General features: G+C 46.1%; 1 protein-coding gene across 6 annotated transcripts in view; it reads right to left on the minus strand.

Moving 5' to 3' along the window:
* Dido1 (death inducer-obliterator 1) overlaps positions 1-17,897 on the minus strand; it is a 51,989-nt gene that overhangs the window by 32,450 nt on the left and 1,642 nt on the right. For 3 of the 6 annotated variants that reach the window (XM_026407867.2, XM_026407863.2, XM_026407868.2), the window contains exons 1-2: positions 9,799-9,877; positions 567-801 (exon numbers count right to left, since the gene is read on the minus strand). The gene's annotated coding sequence lies outside the window, so the exon portion shown is untranslated. Of the gene's footprint in view, positions 1-566; positions 802-9,798; positions 9,878-17,897 lie in introns of those variants that run through there. The other 3 variants (XM_026407865.2, XM_026407864.2, XM_026407866.2) reach the window with 2 other exon arrangements.

Below are 17,897 nucleotides of genomic sequence, written 5' to 3' on the forward strand. Positions count from 1 at the left end.
CAAGTTTGTACCAAGTTTTAACGATCAAACCTAGTGCCCTGAGCACCAATCAGCAAGCACTCTTTAAGCCACTAAACAGGCAGCCTACCACTGAGCCACACCTAGCACCCAGGGTATAGCAAACCTGATTTTTAAAAAGGCTGGGTCCTAATTTCCATAGAGTTCTTAGAATTTTTACTCAAAAAGCAGTTTGAGGGGCCAGGACCAGCCTTCCCCAAGGGACCCCAGGAAACTCACTTGGGGCATGAGACACTCTGGTGTCTGCCTCTAAGGGGATGGCTCTCTGCAGGAAGAATTCTCCTCTACAAAATTTGGCTCTTATCAGAGAACGTACAATATAAAAGCATACTCTCACTAAGAACACAAAAGTAAAGAAACGCTGTATTAAATTCTCAACAGATGCTTAAATATTCACCTAAAAACCTTGGGATAAATTCTAGAATATTTCAAATAAATACAAATGGTACATTACATCTCTTTATAGACAAGAGCACTTTGCAAATAAGAAATATAAACTTATTAAATGAACATTTTGTTGGTACTATTTAATATGATTGATGCTTTACCTGCCCCAGTGAAGACTTTTTTTCTCTGAAATCCTGAATGTGACACAAGTCCTGGCCAGCAAAGACACTTGAGTCTAGTGGATGGCTAGGCCTCGCCAGGCCACAGCCAGGCCACAGCCAGGCCACAGCCAGGTCACAGCCAGGTCAATGCTCGCTCGCTCGCTCGCTCTCTCTATAGAGAATTCGAATTTTCAACAATCCAGACGGTCAAAGAGTTGGCTACCGAAGTACACTCCTAAAGGAAAGTACAGTACAGGTTATAGCTCTTCAGTAACTGTAACTAAACAACATATTAGTAATTAAGAAACAAGCAGACACCAAACTTTCCAAGTTATCTTGTTATGTGATCAAAGAGTGGAGAGGCTGAACTACAAAATTGTTAATTATTCAAGATCCCCCAAATTAAAGCTCTATTATTTAATTTAAAAAGCTAAGAAAGTCAGAAGGCTAGTGTTTCTGTTTACTGAACTTCAAAGTAGCAGTCTATGGATGAATATTAAAAACAAACATCACTCCTTCCATGTCCATTTCGGGTAACTATCACCTCAGCATTCACTCAGATGCTGTTCTAGATAGATCCTCAAGAGCTGCCTTTGCTACCTGTGGCCCAGAGCCTTCTCTGAGAGCAGAGCCCACATCTTACCTCCTCCTCCGCCTGGCTCCAACTGCCTTCCCTCTAACTGTGGTCTCCCTGGTGACCCAGAACAAAGGACAAACATTCTACCTCCTTTAAAGGGACAGTGACACTTGGCCCTCTATTCACATGACACCATCACAGCCACAGCTCTCCTCCCATCCTTTAGTGTGAGAAATCCATCCTCCAAATGATGGCTCCAAGAGTTCAGAAACCACTTCTCAGGAGGAAATATTTACAAAGGCAAAGAAATCAAGATATTCTTAGGAATGAAAGACCATTTAAAAAACTTCAATTCAGGGTTGGGGTGCAGCTCAGTGGCATAGCACCGGCCTAGCACACCCGAGGCCCTGGATTCAACCCCCAGTACCACAAAAAATAAGTAAACATAAAAGTAAACAAGCTGGGAGCAGTAGCGCACACCTGTAATCTCAGCAGCCTGGGAGGCTGAGGCAGGAGGATTGCAAGTTCAAACCCAGTCTCAGCAATGGTGAGGCCCTAAGCAACTCAGTGAGACCCTGTTTCTAAATAATATACAAAATAGGGCTAGGGGTGTGGCTCAGTGGTTGAGTGCCCCCGAGTTCAATCCCCAGTACCCTCCCACCAAAAAAGTAAATAAAGGATATTTCAAAGAGCTGATCACTTTATATCCAAACTGTTTTTATAATTTTACCAACACAGAGAACCAAATGTAAAAGTTCAGTTAAACTGTAAGATAGAAACACACACAGATATATCAAGGCAAACGTGAAAACAAAATAAAACACATGCCTAAGGTAAAAGTTAAAAAAAGTATTGTTTCTATGGCGACTTATTGTGCAGTGTGTAGAGCTGTATAGCACGGCACATGGGAAATATGGTCACAAAACTGCAGGCATATACTAGTGACAACTTCCTACCAGAAAGGAGAAAACTGGGCATCTCTCCAGGTGAGAAAGGGACACTGCAGGTGAACACTGATGTACTGAATTTATAATCACCTTTCTACATTTCTAAGTACATTTTTTTTCCTCAGTTAAAAACTGCTTCATTCACACTAAACAGTAATAGGAAGATCTATGAAATATTGGCATTAAATCTGTTTATGCCAGCCAACATTCCTCACCAGTTCTGCTAACAAGAGCCTGTTGGGAGCCACCAAGAGTGGGCCATGTGGTTGTGCTCCAGCACAGCTCCCAAATTGCTGGATCTCAGCTGATGACTCCAAAGAGCTTATTTATTAATGTGGGATTATTTACTGATATTTCCAAAGTTTTAGGCATTTACTTAAAAAAATAAATCCATTACACATTAAAACTTTATTAATGAGGGGCTGGGGTAGTGGCTCAGTGGTAGTGTGCTTGCCTAGCATGTGTGAGGCACTGGGTTTGATTCTCAGCATCACATACAAATAAATAAAATTATTAATGAAAAAGTAATGTTATTTCCAAAACAATCACAAAGAAATTAATGTTGAATGGTGTTTTATGTTTTTGCAAATCTTTGGCTTATAAGAAGATAGCTGGGGCTGGGGATGTGGCTCAAGCGGGAGTGCGCTTGCCTGGCCCGGGTTCGATCCTCAGCACCACATACAAACAAAGATGTTGTGTCCGCCGAGAAATAAATAAATAAATATTAAAATTCTCTCCCCCCCCCTCTCTCTAAAAAAAAAAAAAAAAAAAAAGAAGATAGCTGGACTTTTAAAAAAATTCTTACAGTGCTGAGGATGGAGCCCAGGCATGCTCTCCACTGAGCTGAACCCCCAGCTCTCTTCACCTTTTGAGACAGTTCTTACTAAATTGCCTCTGCTGACCTAGAACTGTGGTCTTCCTGCACAGCCCTCCCAGTACACACTTATATGCTCTGCATTCTATTTACTGTGCAGAGTTTTAGCTGAAATACCTGAAGAAAGCTTTGCCTTATGCAGTTTGTCATTAGAAAATGGAGAAGTGTTTTAACAATCTTTTCACTTAATTGTGGATGTTCTTTGACACTACACAAAATCTGGACAAGTAGCAGTTTCATAAAAGTAGCTGCAACCAGGAATCTGGAACCAGATCAACGAATGTTTCACTGTCTTACATTGAAAGCCGCTGGTCTGTCTTGCACTTGAGTGCATTTTTATTGGGGAGCTGTTTTCTTAGAAAACACTGGCATGAGTTTCAGGTAGAGGATATAATAAAAGAAATGCATTTGTTAATGTCAGCTGGCATCTCCTAGAAGTCTATCAGGCAGGGATCATGCTCACAGTGGCAAAAGTTTAGTTTTCCAGAAGACAAACTTTTCTTAAAAGTGCAAATTTTATCTTTACCAACAAATATTGTTAGCTGCTTTGAGACATGTATCATTGGATTTGGGGAAAACACCTGCCAAAAACCCAGTGTGGCAGCTGCCTGTGTCTGCTCTCAAGAAAGTGGCTGGCTGGCTGAGCTCATAGTCCAAGCCCCCAAAGCTGCTCCTGGACGCAGCCCACTTGTGGGGATGCAGAGGTGCGGCAGGTGCATTTGCTGTCTTGTCACAGGCAAGGATAAACTGGTGAACGCTGGATGCTGAGTTTATGAAATCAATACTTTCACTGCTTCATCAAGGACATTCACCCTTAAAGAAAACTGGCATATTTCAAAGGTGCTGTGCATGGTAGAAACATTGGAGCTCTGCACATGGGTCCAAATGTCAACTTGGAGGAAAAGGCTCATCATTATTGTGGGAAGTTTTGACCTTAGCTCTAGGGAGGGCTGAGGACCCCCAAAGATCCGGGAACATATGTGGATGTGGCTACATGTCATTTCTATTAGTTTAAGAACACACGGGGTTATGTGGAAAGCAGTAACAGCACATTGATGATGCACAAACATTTCCTTCACAAAGGCTCAGCAATGATCTCACAACCCCTTTCAGATTCCCTGACTTGGCCAAACGCTAGCTGTCATAGCAATTTTTTTTTAAATTTTTTTTTATTGGTTATTCAAAACATTACAAAGATTGCAGAATCACATCAGTTACACATCCACATTTTTACATAATGCCATAATAGTAACTGTTGTATTCTGCTACCTTTCCTATCCTCTACTATCCCCCCTCCCAACAGCAAATTTCTTAAGAACTAAATACACCCTCTCAAAATTTTATTTTTATATTATTACAAAAAAATAAGCTTAAGTATTAATAGTGATGCATGACTTTAAAACCCCTGTACAGGATTGTGGCTCAGTGATAGAGTGCTTGCCTAGCATGTCAGGGCCCCGAGTTCAATCCTCAGCATCACATAAAAATAAACAAAGGTATTGTGTCCAACTACAACTAAAAAATAAATATTTAAAAAATTCAAAAATAAACAAATAAAACCCCGGTACATCTAAATGTGCAACTGTTGCTATTCTAACTCTGCTTTAAGTGAATAAGGAAAGCAAGCTGGTTTACAAGTATCTAGTTCCACACAGTTGAGAATACCTTCTTGGTGATTAATTGCTAAGACACCTTAAAATAAGATACACAACCATGATGAACTTATATTCATTCTAGACAAAAAGATAATAATCAAGTATATATTTTGCCCCGTTTGGTGGCAAAACATGTTTTTCAAATGTCATTTTCCCCTAAAACAATACTCAAATTAACAATTTTAATTTTGAAGCAATTCTATCCTGTTAGTCAGAAATCACACTCAATGCTATTAACAAAACCTCATTATTTTGTATTCTAGTCAGAACTTGTTAACTGTGGCAGATTAGGCCAAAGTTCACGCTTACTTATAATTTCTATTAAGGGTCTATTGTGTCAGCAATCCTTTGTAATGTGGAAGAAGAGGGACTGAGAATATATTAGCTTTAAGTTCTTTATTAAAAACAAAAAAATCACCTAAGAAAGGGCTCTTCTACAACTCAGTGTTGCTTGTGGTACTAGGGTTTGATAGAAGGGCACTTTATCACTGAGCACATCCACAGCAGCCCCCACCCCTTTTGTGGTGCTGGGGATTGAACCCAGGGCCTTGTACATGTGAAGCAAGCGCTCTATGAACTGAGCTACATCCCCAGCACCCCCAGCCCTTTTTATTCTGAGAAAGGGTCCCCAAGGTACCCAGGCTGGCCTCCCCGTTGTGATCCTCCTCAGTCTCCTGAGTAGCTGAGATTATAGGCCCATGTCACTGCACCCAGCTGCAACTCAGTTTTTACTAATGGAATCGTCAACTCATACAGACATGTCTAGAAATTTCATAAACACAAAAGCTTCATGTCCTCTTGCCTCAGTAGCATCTGCTTACGGTCCATAGGATACCTGCCCACAGCCTGCTCTTCGGCTCTCTTCTTCTGGGGCCCCAAGTCTGCAGCAGCAAAGGTTATGCTTGTCCATCATTTGCTCAGGCCAGGTTTGGGTCCACAAGGGAAACCAAGAGAAAAAGACTTGAAGACTGATGCCTTAGCCAGGCCCCTGCCCCAGGATCCCCTCTTTTCTAGTTTCTGGTGCAAGCAAAGGCTTGAAACCTCAGTGGCAACTCAGGTGGGAATTTTAAGCATCCAAGTGACTGCCAGGAACCAGAAACAGTAAGCTGTCAAGGCAAAGAGAAAAATGCGAGGGTCTCACTGCTTTCTATTCAGTGGAAGGCTACATAGTCTCTAAGTGGCCACTTGTGCTGGGCTCCCCTCCCCTCTTGTCTCTTCCACACTGTTCCAGAGACACCCAGTCCCAGTCCCAGGGTGAATGTTGCTCTTAATGAAAGGTCACAACCAAGCCTCAGGGGTCACTGCAGTGTAGTGTACAGGTTATGAGGTTCATCAGGAAATCTGGTGTTGATAATGCGTCTTGAGTCAACCACCCAAACTTTAATGCACACAATGGGTCCTCCTGTGGGCGTTTCCAGGACAGCTCTACAGGCTAATGCAAGGGCTCCAGAGACTCTGAATCTGTGGCTCTTGCAACTCTGATCACAGGATCTTCCTCTCCACTGGCCACTGTCCTCCCAACACTCAGGACCAGCCCTTATCCAGACCCTCCACTTTGCACAGCTCCAATAGGATCCAAAGGCACACCCACAGTAAGTGCACACATGAAGGTGTGCTCCAGGCAGCAGTGTCCAGAAAAGGCCACAGCAGGAATCCTGGTCCCACCTTGGGCCTGAGACACACCTCAGACTTACTCCACACTTTTTCCAAAAAGCAAGAAATTGGTTGAGCCCATGAGCATACTTCAAAGACACTGCCTACCTTCTTAAAGGTAATGCACTTCAGATGTTTACAGCCAACTGTATTTTACACTCTTACTTCCCAACAATAACAGGATCTCCAAAAGTTAACTCTCAGGAGGTGGCTGGTGCCTCCCCAAATCTAAGCCATTTGCACAATACTAAGACTTTATGTGCCCTGTCTACCATCACTCACAAGAGGGTATGGACAGTTATCCGAAGCTTAAGCTGCTGTCAACCAAACAGATTTACAAAAGCATAAATGTCACCTTTCCCATTAAAGGACTTGGGAAGCAGTTCCCCTAAAATGCTATTTATGTTAAAGACTATAAAGGCTTATCACCCTAAGTTTTAAAATGAGTTAAAAAATTAAATGTCTCTTTTCTGGCATCATCATACATAGTCTAAACAAGAACTGCTGCAGTCTTCAGGGCCTTTTTTAGGAGTACGAAGACATCCTGGGTTCATCTAAGAGTGGCTGGTGTGGGGCACAGAGCTCCATGGACAAGACTTGAAGGGGCCCAGAGACATCTGTGCCCTATCCATTCTGTCAGGACTCCAAGGACAGTGATAAAACTGCTGCAATATTTGAGTTTTTCAGATTCCTCTCACAGTTTCCAGTGATGGCTCACTGCCACCTAAATTCAGGCAAGACTTCCCTCCCCACATCTGCTCTGTGAGGTGGAGCTGCATCTGAGGGAAGCATCAGTCTCAGGCCACAGCACTAGGGACCTTGGAAACTAACACCAGAAATGGACTGTGCTGAAGGCTGGACTCTTCCTTCCCCTCCATGGGGCTGTGGAAGGTCAATACCTAATTACCTTTTGTGGGATGAGGGTGGAGGCGGAAGGTTGGAAAGGATTTCTGGCATGATTTAGATTTCCTGTATCAACTTTACAGATCCATGAAGTGCTGAATTTGAGAGTCAAGCCTAAGAAGCAACTTCCTGTATTTACCGCACGGGTGGCAGAGAACCAGAAAGGCTATTTTACTACTCAAGAAGTGCTGTAAAAGAGAAAATACTATGGGGCCTGCTGTTTCCTTCAAGTAATTTTTACTGATTTTGTGTACTTTTAATTGTGTTGATGGTGGTCTGCCTGGTGTATCTGATATGACAGCTCTGTAGTACAAAAGAAAAAGATTTATAACTTTAAAAAAAATTTAATAAAGTTACAGTCTAACAAATCCAGAATCCCTGGCCAGGACCTACTTGGTGAGGACCTTAGTATTTCTCAGGAGAATGACCCTCTTGATATAGGTTTCAAGTTCCTGGTCTTGCCCCTGCTGCCAACAGTCTCCCGTGCCCAGCACCACAGCAAGACTCTCCCCAACCCAGACATGTGTGGAGTGGGAGCTCAAGGAACAGCCCATGAGTGAAGAAGCAGGCCCCCAGATCTTAGTTCTAGCTGAAAGCACAACCTCTGGCAGTATGCCTAGTGCAATGGGCCACACTTCCCCATGTGTGAAATGGGGACAATGCAGATGCTTTCCAAAAGGTTTTCTGAACCAATACCATATCAAGCACCATATCAGTACTGCATTTGGCAAGTGTGCAACAAATGGCCAACGTCTCCCATCAAAAGGACAGCACAAGTGTAGGTGAGGGTTTGCAAAACAAGCTCTCTAAGGTTAAGTTTCTTCAAGTATTTACCAAAACCTCTTATGTGCTGGGCACAAGGGGGCAAAGCGTCATCCCTGTTCTCACAGAGAGGGGGGCCACTTTCCCTTTGACAAAGAGAACTCACAAGGGCACGCACTGGTTAGGTTTTCCCAAGAGATGACAAACTGAACACAAACTAACATTTATCATAAGATAACTAGAGTGAAAAAATCATGAAACACCCAGAGGGTGTTTAACACCTAAATAAAAAAATCAAGAGTCCTAAGATTCAGTGCCATGGGAGTTTCACAACTCGGGAGTGAAACAGCAGGGACAACCAGCCCAGGCAGCAACCACATTCTCTGAATACCCTTGGCCACCCACACACATCCATGATCACCAACAGGTTACAGCTATAGTATGTGGCTCCTTTCTGGTTTTATTTTCATATTGTTTACATTTTCTGTATGTATATTATCTTTGTAACCAAATCACACAAAATCCAATTTTATTTTTGAAAAAACTGACTTATGCCACCCCTACCCTTTCTGAGACAGGGTCTGGCTAACTTGCCCTAGAAGTCCAGTCTAGAATTGGTGGGATAGAAGGACTCTCCCACCTTAGCCTCTCCATAGCTGGGACTACAGGGGCAGCTACTTTACCTTTTTATAAAGGTATGTGTGGTGATTCACCTTTTTATAAAAATATGCACATAGGGTGTGACTCTACATCATGAGCAACAGAGAAATGAAATTTCTGCAATTGCTGCAATTGTGTATAATGAATCAAAATGCATCTGGCTGTCATATATACCTAATTAAAATAAATAAATTTTTAAAGTTAATAAAAAAAATTGGGAAGGGATTGGCTGGTAGTCTGATAGTACTCGCTATTTCTGCGATAAAATGAAACAAATACAACTTGTTTAGCATATCATTCACTGAATATTAAAAAGCTACAAGTGGGGGGGAAAGATAGAGATATTTAAGTGGTAGTTAGCCTATCAGCACATGAAAAACAATCCCGAGTACCTAAGTTTGATGCTCTGGGAGAAAATGTCTGCCTTATAAATTGCCACACAACACAATCACCACCTACTGATAAGTTTGATAGTAACAGCTAGAGAATTCTTAAAAAATAAGTGCGACTACCAATTTAATTTCCCCTATTAACTAATCCTCAAATTTACTAATCAAGAGAACGGAACAGAGCCGGGCAACAGACGGTGAGAAGCAAGCATGTGCCCGGGCTCGCTCCGACTTGGCGCTCGGACCCTCCTCCCGAGGAGCTGGCCCGCTGCGGCCGGCGGGTAGCACACACCCCGGCGCCTGATGAGCCTTAGCCTCGGACACCGGCCAGCCTCCGCCGCTTCAACCAGAGACTCAGGAGGGAGCCCTGTGCGCGGACGCCTTCCTAACGGACTCGGGCGCCCGCCGGCCCGGGAGGGCAGGCCTCGGCCCAGGGACCCCGGGGCAGCGGCAGGCGTCCGGTGAGCGCCGCCCACCGGGAAGCACCCGGCACCCACCCCCTGCGGCCTGCAAGGCCGCCCGGCCGCCCCGCGGGGAAAGCCAGCAGGGCGGCGACTGCGGCCTTCCGCCCGCGCGCTGCCAACGCTGCCCGGGCGCCCGCGGCGCGGCCTCGCCCAGCACGGGCCTTGCCCGCCGGCCCGCGCCGCCCGTGATTCAGCTAATCGCGCCGCCGCCCCTTGGGGTGCCGCGCCAGGGCCGAGACCGACCGCCATCTTCTCGGCGGCAGCGGCGCCTCGCAGGGCCGGCTCCGCCCTGCTCCCGAGTGCGGCCCGCGCGGCACCCGTCCCTCCGCCGCGCCCCGGAGCACTCACCGCGGCCGCCGGACTCCCGCGGCCATTTTCTGCGTCGCGGCGGGGCTGGCGCGCGCGACGGGCGGGGGCCGGCGAGACGCGGCGGGGCAGAGCGGCGCCCCCGCGCGGCGGGCGGGGAGGCCGGCCACCGAGACGCCGAGCGGGTAGAGCGGCTGGCCGCGCAGCCACGCCAGGCCCCGCCCCGCCCCGCTCTCCGGCGCGCCCTCGGGGTCCGCGCAGTTTTGCTAACGATTGCTTCCGTGTCTCGGCCTGGGGTTCCGGACCCTAGGTGGCAGGCCCCGGGGACTGCCTGAGCAGGGAGCCCGCAGCCTCGGGGCTGCACTTCACTCCTCAACACTTGGGGCCAGCAGGGACCGGTGCTCCGTGGCGCCTGTGTCAGCAGCAGCGGGGAGAGAGGATCAGGAAAGGTCCAGTGTTCCCTTCTGCAGGCCGCACTTCCCTCCCTGGAGCACCAAGGGGTGTGCTGCCGACGCGTTTTCCCCTGGACCCGAACCGCGCCCCACTCGATGCCAGCACGCTGTGCCTGGGCGTGTGCGCCCCCAGGGTTGGGGGTGGACCAGCGGACGTTTACTGCCGACAAGGCATTGAGGTCTTGCGGGTGTTCAACTTTCCACCTGGCTTTCCTTCATTTCGCTCACTGCTAACCCCATCATTTCTATCCCTAAGTGTCTCAGGAATGGGCGCACTGCGGTCACTTGCCTTGAGCAAGCCCCCTGTCTCTACCTCGCTATGAACAGCCTTGCAAGCCTTGGCAGGCACACACCCCACCCCCCACCCTCAGCGCGGGAGATGTAAAGTGTCCAGCAACCCTATGCTTTCATCCATCTATGAGATGTGCTTTCTAATAAACATCTCCCAAGATTACAAGACCCGCCCGTTCCTGAGTGACTTTTTTCCAAAAGAAAACTTAGCTATGAATGGGGAGTGATAGAGCGCTTGCCTATCAGGAACAAGGCCCTGGGTTCAATCCCCAGTATGGGGCGGAGAGAAAGAAAACTTTGCTGTACAATCAAAGCTGTTTCTGCTGGTGTGAACCCTTAGGATCAGAGGAATGTGGCAGGGAAGTACTCACTCACCCCCGCCCCCCAATGTGCCCTAGTAGAGGAGGGTGGGTTTTTGCCCCCAAGGTGTAGTGGGAGTACAGCAACCACAGTGGGGGCTGGGAGTGTAGCTCAATGACAGAGGGCAAGCCTAGCATGGCAAGGCTGAGTTTCATCTCCAGCACACACAAGGCCGGTAGTGTGACCTTGGGCAAGCAAATGGTAGAAAGGGGACTCACTGAAGGAAGAAGGAGGAAGAAGGCCACAGGAGGTCTCCCTAACAAAGAGAGAGCCCCTGGGGAGTGGATCTGGGAGAGCCTCTGGGAGGCTACTAGCTGAAGATCTTTACAACAAATTTTTTACACAAGTGTGTGATTTTAAAACACTTTAACTCTGGGGTGCAGTTTTAGGAGGGGCATTTGGAGAGGAGATCAAAGAGGACAAAGAAGCAGCACAGAAGTCGGCAGGACTGAGAGAAGGGTAAAGGGGGGGCGCATTGTTGCAGCCCCTGGGTCCACCCACGGGGCTCCCCAGACGGCTGCAAGGGAACTGACTACACTCCTCCCCTTTTACCTGTGCTCACTACTCTTGGGAGTTGCTCTCCCAGGTGAAAAGAGTAGTTGGAGAATTTAGTTTTGGTTTAGTGGTACTGGGGATTGCACCAAGAGGCACTCCACCACTGAGCCACACTCCCAGCCCCTTTTACTTTTTGAGACAGGCTAAGTTGCCCAGGCTGCCCTGGGACTTGCCTTCCTCCTGCCCCTGCCTCAGAAGCCTCTAGGATGATAGTGCAGCCATCAGGAGTGGCTAGTTTGGGTATTTTAAAATGAATACTTCCTCCTAACCATATTTCAAAGTAAAACCCAGAGGGCAAAATGAATAAACAATCTCCAGTGGTCTCCCGAAATTCTTCCCTAAATGCCCTGAAGTAGCAAGAAAACCCCAAAGATGAGCCAATGGGCAACAGAGCACTTTGCCCGGCCAGGAGCTTCAGAGAGGCCCCAGGAGGCACTTGCTCCTGGAAACACCGGTTTGCGGTGGTCGAAACCGGTGGAGCGGATGGCTGGAGCCACCCAAAACTCTCCACCCTTAATGCAGGCGGCTGGGGGGGGGGTGGTGGGAGGGGAGAAGAAAGGGAGGGGGAGTGGGGACCAGCTGCCCTCTGGCCCTGTTGGCCCCTTCTCCCTGGCCTGCCCCCCAAGTTTGGAGATATCTGGCAGGACTCCCCAGTACTCAGGCAAGCAGGGGCAGCCTTTGATCACGCTGCTCAGGCCACGTCCACTTGCTGCAAGTCCTTCGCGCACTGCAACCCAGGGTCCTGGCACTCAGGCTGTGCCAAATTCTTGAGGACTCAGAGGTGCATGGCAGAAGCCCATTCCCCAGGGACAGAAGGCAATCCCCCTCAGCCCCCACCCCAGGAAAAGACAAACCTAGCACACTGTCCAGGTATCCTCAGGGTATGGAGGGGGCAGGGTCCAGGATGCAGGACACCAAAATTGAAATGCTCACATCCTTACATAAAATGGTGCAGTATTTGCCATAACCTGTGCACACACCCCCATACACCTTAGATGGTTTCCAGATGGCTTACAATACCTGATCAACATAAGTGCTCTGTGAACAGGTGTTGCTCGCTACTATTTGGGGGAATAATGACAAGAAAAAAGTCTGTACATGTTCAGTATTGAGCAATTTTTTTCCTGATATTTTTGGTCTGCTTGGTTGAGTGTGTGGATGCAGAACATGTGGAATCAGAAAGCCACGTGTATTTTCTTACAGCCCATGAAAGCTTAGACCACTATGTTTTGTTTTACTTTTTAAGAAACTGGTGAATTTTTATTACTTTTACACATATAAGACCAACAAACTTAAGGACTTTTCCCCACTTGGTGATGGGCATGAACCCAGAGCCTTGTCTATGCTAGGTAAGGCTCCACCTGAGCTACATCCTCAGCTCCAACAGTTAACTTTACAAAAGCCTACTTGCACAAGCAATCAATTCACCATCAAATCCACCGCTGCTTCTTCCCCCAAAGCAAAACAGATAAGTACTAGTCTTTGGTTCCAATAGTGCCAGATCTTTGTCCTTTGGATATTGCATTTGTGCATTACTGAGGAAGAGTGTCATCAAAAGGGACAACTTCACAGCAAGCAGTGGTTCAATGCTGCTGACACAATGAGCAAACTGTCACAGTGAGCAGATTGCAGAGGCGGTGGGTAAACTAAGGAGATGGCAGGATTGAAAAGAGGAGAAAACCAGACTAAGAAATCCAAGGTGAAACTTGCTCCCACCCCAGGGGCGTATAAAAGCCAGCTGTGGAATGTGATGGCTCTACAGGGTACAAGGAACAGTTGAGAATCCCAACTTTGTCTAATTAAACTTTTATTTTAATTAGAAGAATAAAAGGTAAATATTTCACCCCTTATCCTCTGGAGGTTACTCAGGACAAGATAGCTATGGCCTCAAGACATTATCTACAAAAGAGGCAAAAAGAACTACAGGTAAGACAGAGAACTAAATCCAGATGTGCTATTCCCAGTTGTATCACTTCCCGGGGATTCTTAAACAGTGTGTCAAAAAGTGTCTTCATATCTCCTGCTATAGTAAAACCTGGTTACTTAAATGAGTGAACACATTAATGCAAAACCACAATGACTGCTCCTACCTCCTAGGGCGCTTCATAACATTACCGAGATGCCTGTTTTTCTTTTTTGAGTTCAGTGAAAAGTAAATACAGCCAGCTTTAGAAGAAAGTGATGTTTTAATAAGTATAAAGCAAGAAAAAACTATTTCCTATTTAGTTTTATCAACAGTCTTTAAAGGTGTACATCAAGTAAGAAAACCAAAACTATAACGCCTTTCTCAGAGTGGGACAGGAAAGCAGTCTAGGAGCTCAGCAACTGTGCCAGAGTAGGCCCTTTGCCCTCACAGCTCACCCACCAGCACCTGCCCCAGAGCCCCAGCAGGGGAGAACAGACAGAAAGAGGTGGGACCAGCCAAAAGAAGGTGATCAATTTACATTTAAATTCTAGACATGCAGAGGCCAAAAGCCACCAGGTGCCTTCCCCCAGCCTGAAGCATCACTCTGGGATAGGGCAGACCACATTTGCATTGGTGACAATTAATGATCTTTGTTCCTCAAATGAAAACACTTAAAAAGCAAGAAACCAGTGACCTTCTGGAATAGGAATACAGGTTGAGCATTCCTAATCCAAAAATCTGAAATACAGAATGTTCCAAAATCTGAAACTTTTGAGCTCTGACAAGATTCCACAAGTAGAAAATCCCACACCTGACCTCACATGATAGGTCCAAGTCAAAACGCAGACACACTGTAATTGTCACATAAAATTACCTTCTGGCTATGTGTATAAAATATATATATAATATATATATAAATATATATTATATATAATATATATACAAATAAATTTTGGGTTTGACTTGGTCCCATCCCCAGGATATCTTAGTGTGCACACACGTGTATGCAAATATTCCAAAATCTGAAAATATCCAAATTCCAAAATACTTTTGGTCCATAGCATTTTGGATAAGGGACACTCAACTTGTGCTGTATAAATTAACTGTTTTTGCTTAGCTCAAGAAACAGAAGGGGGACTGGGGTTATGGCTCAGTGGTAGCGCCTTGCTTAGCTCGTGTGAGGCACTGGATTCATTCTCAGCACCACATACAAATAAATTTAAAAAATAATATAAAGGTCCATCAACAACTAAGAAAAATTTAAAAACAAACAAACAAACAAACAAACAAACAGAAGGGCAAGATTGAATGGGGGGTATCTGCAGGAAACTGCCACAGGAATAACAAAGAGGCTGAGCTGTGGGGCGTCCTCAGGAATCTAAAAGGGGACTCTACTTTTATTCTGAATCTAAACAAAAATCACCTTCCTGTATCAGAATCCTTTTTTGTGTTCCAACTGAACCAACTACTTCTAAAATTCAGAAACTGGTGTGTCCACAGGAGAAATAAGACCTACACAAATCTGCTTATGGAAGGGGGAGGCCAGTGACACTGTGTGGCTGTGCAGAGAAATGAAGAACTAGATATACCAAAGTTTTTCTCCACCCCATAGAAAATGATCATTTAAAGAGTAAATGTGGGGGCTGGGCTGTGGCTCAGTGGCAGAGCACTTGCACTGGGTTCCATCCTCAGCACCACATAAAATTAAATAAATTAAACAAAGGTAGTGTGTCCATCTACAACTAAAAAAAATAAAAACAAAGAGAATACATACGAATATTCTTTAAAAAACAGAGAGCGAGTAAATGTGGGGCTGGGGTATATAACTCAATGGTAGAGTGCTTGCGTAGCATGCAAGGCCCAAGGTTTGATCCCCAGCATAAAAAGAAAAAGAAGAAAGTAAATGTGAGAGGATAAAAAAGATGACTAAAAGCAAACTGAACACAAGGCTGCCCATCTCTGCTCAGTGCTCCGACCTCCCAGACATCTGATCACAGCAGCTGTGCCCATGCCAAAGCATGTGCACCATGCACAGGTGTGCAGACACATTTATATGCTGTGAATTAAAAAAAAAAAAAAAAAAATCACATCCAAAGCCAGTGAGTGTATGTCAAATCCCTGACCGGCCAGGGCATTCTATCAAGCTCAATATGCAACTGTACATATTGAGTACATATTGAAGTATGCTGACTAGGTAAATTAGGGGACTGCCACTCAAAATGGTATCTGTTTGGACTTTTCCATAAAAGGACTACCACTCCCTCAGGTGACTGCACGCTGGACCCAGTGTGTGTCCCAACCCCAGCAAGCACTAAAGAGGACCCTCTTTTATTTTTTGCAGTGCTGGTGACTAAACACAGCGCCTCCATGTTAAGAAAGTGCTCTACCACCCTGAGCTACATCTCCAGCCTTAGGAGTTAAAGGTTTTAAAAAAGGAGGAGGAAAGAAGGGAGGGAGTAAATTACTGCTGGGCACAGTAGCAAGTGCCTGCCATTCCAGCAACTTAGGAGGCTGAGGCAGAATGATCACAAGTTCAAGGCTAGCCTGGACAACTTAGCAGGACCCTGTCTAAAATAGAAAAGACTGGGGGGTGCAGCTCAGAGGTAGAGAACCCCTGGGATCAATCCCCAGAATGGGGTCGGGGGAACTACCCTTACCAACCAATAAAACATGATCAGTGCTTCAGGGAGAAGGAAGGGAGACCATCCCTTCCTCTAAACTGCTGTGGTTTTACACACCTGGTGCCAGGATACGTGCAGCAGAACCAAATAACAGCAAACCCTCTCCTCTTCCTTCCACATCTTCATAAGAAGAAACCATAGATACGGTGGAAGGCTGTTTGTGGAAATGGGCACCTAGGTACTCACTACCTATGGTGTGAATGACCTTGAACAGCAGCAAATGATCAAGTTCATAAATTATCCTGAAAATTCAGAAGGTCTGTTTTGCCAAATCTCTTTGAAAGTCGGGACACCAGAGAATAAGATTTATACTTTTGGGTTTTGAGAGTAAAACAAAAACATCTGTTGAAATAATGTGGTTATATAAAACATGGCTTTTGGACATTTTATGATTTGAGTAATGGAAGCACTCGGTATTTTATTCTCAAGAGACTTTTCTCTTTAAAAAAAAAAAAAACAAACCCACAAAACCACTTCATTAATGTTCTTGTAAGAAATATACCTTTAGGAGGTCAGTCAAATAGAGGAAAGGGATCAGAGGTAAGAAGCGGGGGAGTGGTGGGAAGGAATACTGGCCATGATGTTGTATTGTGTGTATGTATTAACATATAACAACAAATCCCACATCATATACAACTATAAAGCACCATTTAAAAACATGGAGGGAAAAAATATATATACCTTGAACACTGCTCTTTTTAAAGAACTGTTGATCTCTTTCAAAATGAGACAACTTCTCAGATTCAAAGTCACACCTTGGCTTGCAGAACAGGGGCATCCTGAATGCCCAGGGGCCCCTCCCAGTCACTGGCCAGGTCCTGTGGCTTCCCTCTTCCACAGGCCATCCCTTCCACATCAGAAAGCTCAGCCAGTTGATGAAACCACTAGGCTGACATCTCGGTCAAGTTGGTGACTGCCACAGATGGGAACGAGGTGGGCCTCTGTCCTTGGCCATTCTCTCCCTCACCCCTGGTGCCACTGTAGCTCTGTGTGTCTCCAGGGCTCTGGTCCAGGCTCTCCTATCTGCTCCAGATACTCTGGACAGACACCTCTGCACACCTGGCTGTGCTGTCCGTCACTCTACCTGAATCGAACCTACCCATTCACCTGTTCCCCAGCAACTCCACTTTAGGCCTCACACAGCACCACAAAACCTACACATGCAGAAAGGAGTTCCTACCTTCTGTCCCTATGCCCAACCCGTTCCTACCTTCTGTCCCTATGCCCAACCCGGGCCCTTCTCTGGTGTTCCCTTTCAACCAATGGTCTCACCCTTTAAGTCCAGAGGCACCAGCCAAAAGCCCAGCAATGGACCCGCCCAGCCACACCACCTGCTGTTGTCCCTTGTGTGGTGTTTCTCCCCACACCTGCTGCCTGTCTCTAGGCATCTTCAGCTTCCCCTACTCATCACATTTGACTCCTTGCTCTGCCACCAGTACCACAAGTGGTCAGTTCTGATGACTGTTGCCTACATCTCCCTGCTACATGGACACCACTGCTCTCAGTTTCTTAAAACACCACCTAACAGCTTTGGGAAAAGCCCTCTGGCCAATGTGCTACTGCCTCAACAGGCTCCTCTTCCTTAGTGAGAAAGAACATGTTGCCTTTCTCCTGGATTCTGGGATTAATCATCCCTCATCTGTAGGTCTCTCTCTGAATGCATCTATCAACTCTCAGTTGCAGCCCTGATCTTCCCAGGGAGCTTTAGATGTGTCTGGCAGGCACCAAATCCAACACAGCCCACACTGAGCATGTTCTCTTCCCCTCCTGCTCTATCCACATCCTTCATCAAGATTGTTCCCTCAGTGCTGGTACCCCAAAGCAACCAGGCTGCACATGTGTGCCCCACTCTAGGCTTCTCTCCCTGAGCTCCCACAAATTGCCCATCACTAGGGA

Source organism: Urocitellus parryii, chromosome 6 (assembly GCF_045843805.1).
Source record: "Urocitellus parryii isolate mUroPar1 chromosome 6, mUroPar1.hap1, whole genome shotgun sequence".
Lineage (NCBI taxonomy): Eukaryota > Metazoa > Chordata > Mammalia > Rodentia > Sciuridae > Urocitellus > Urocitellus parryii.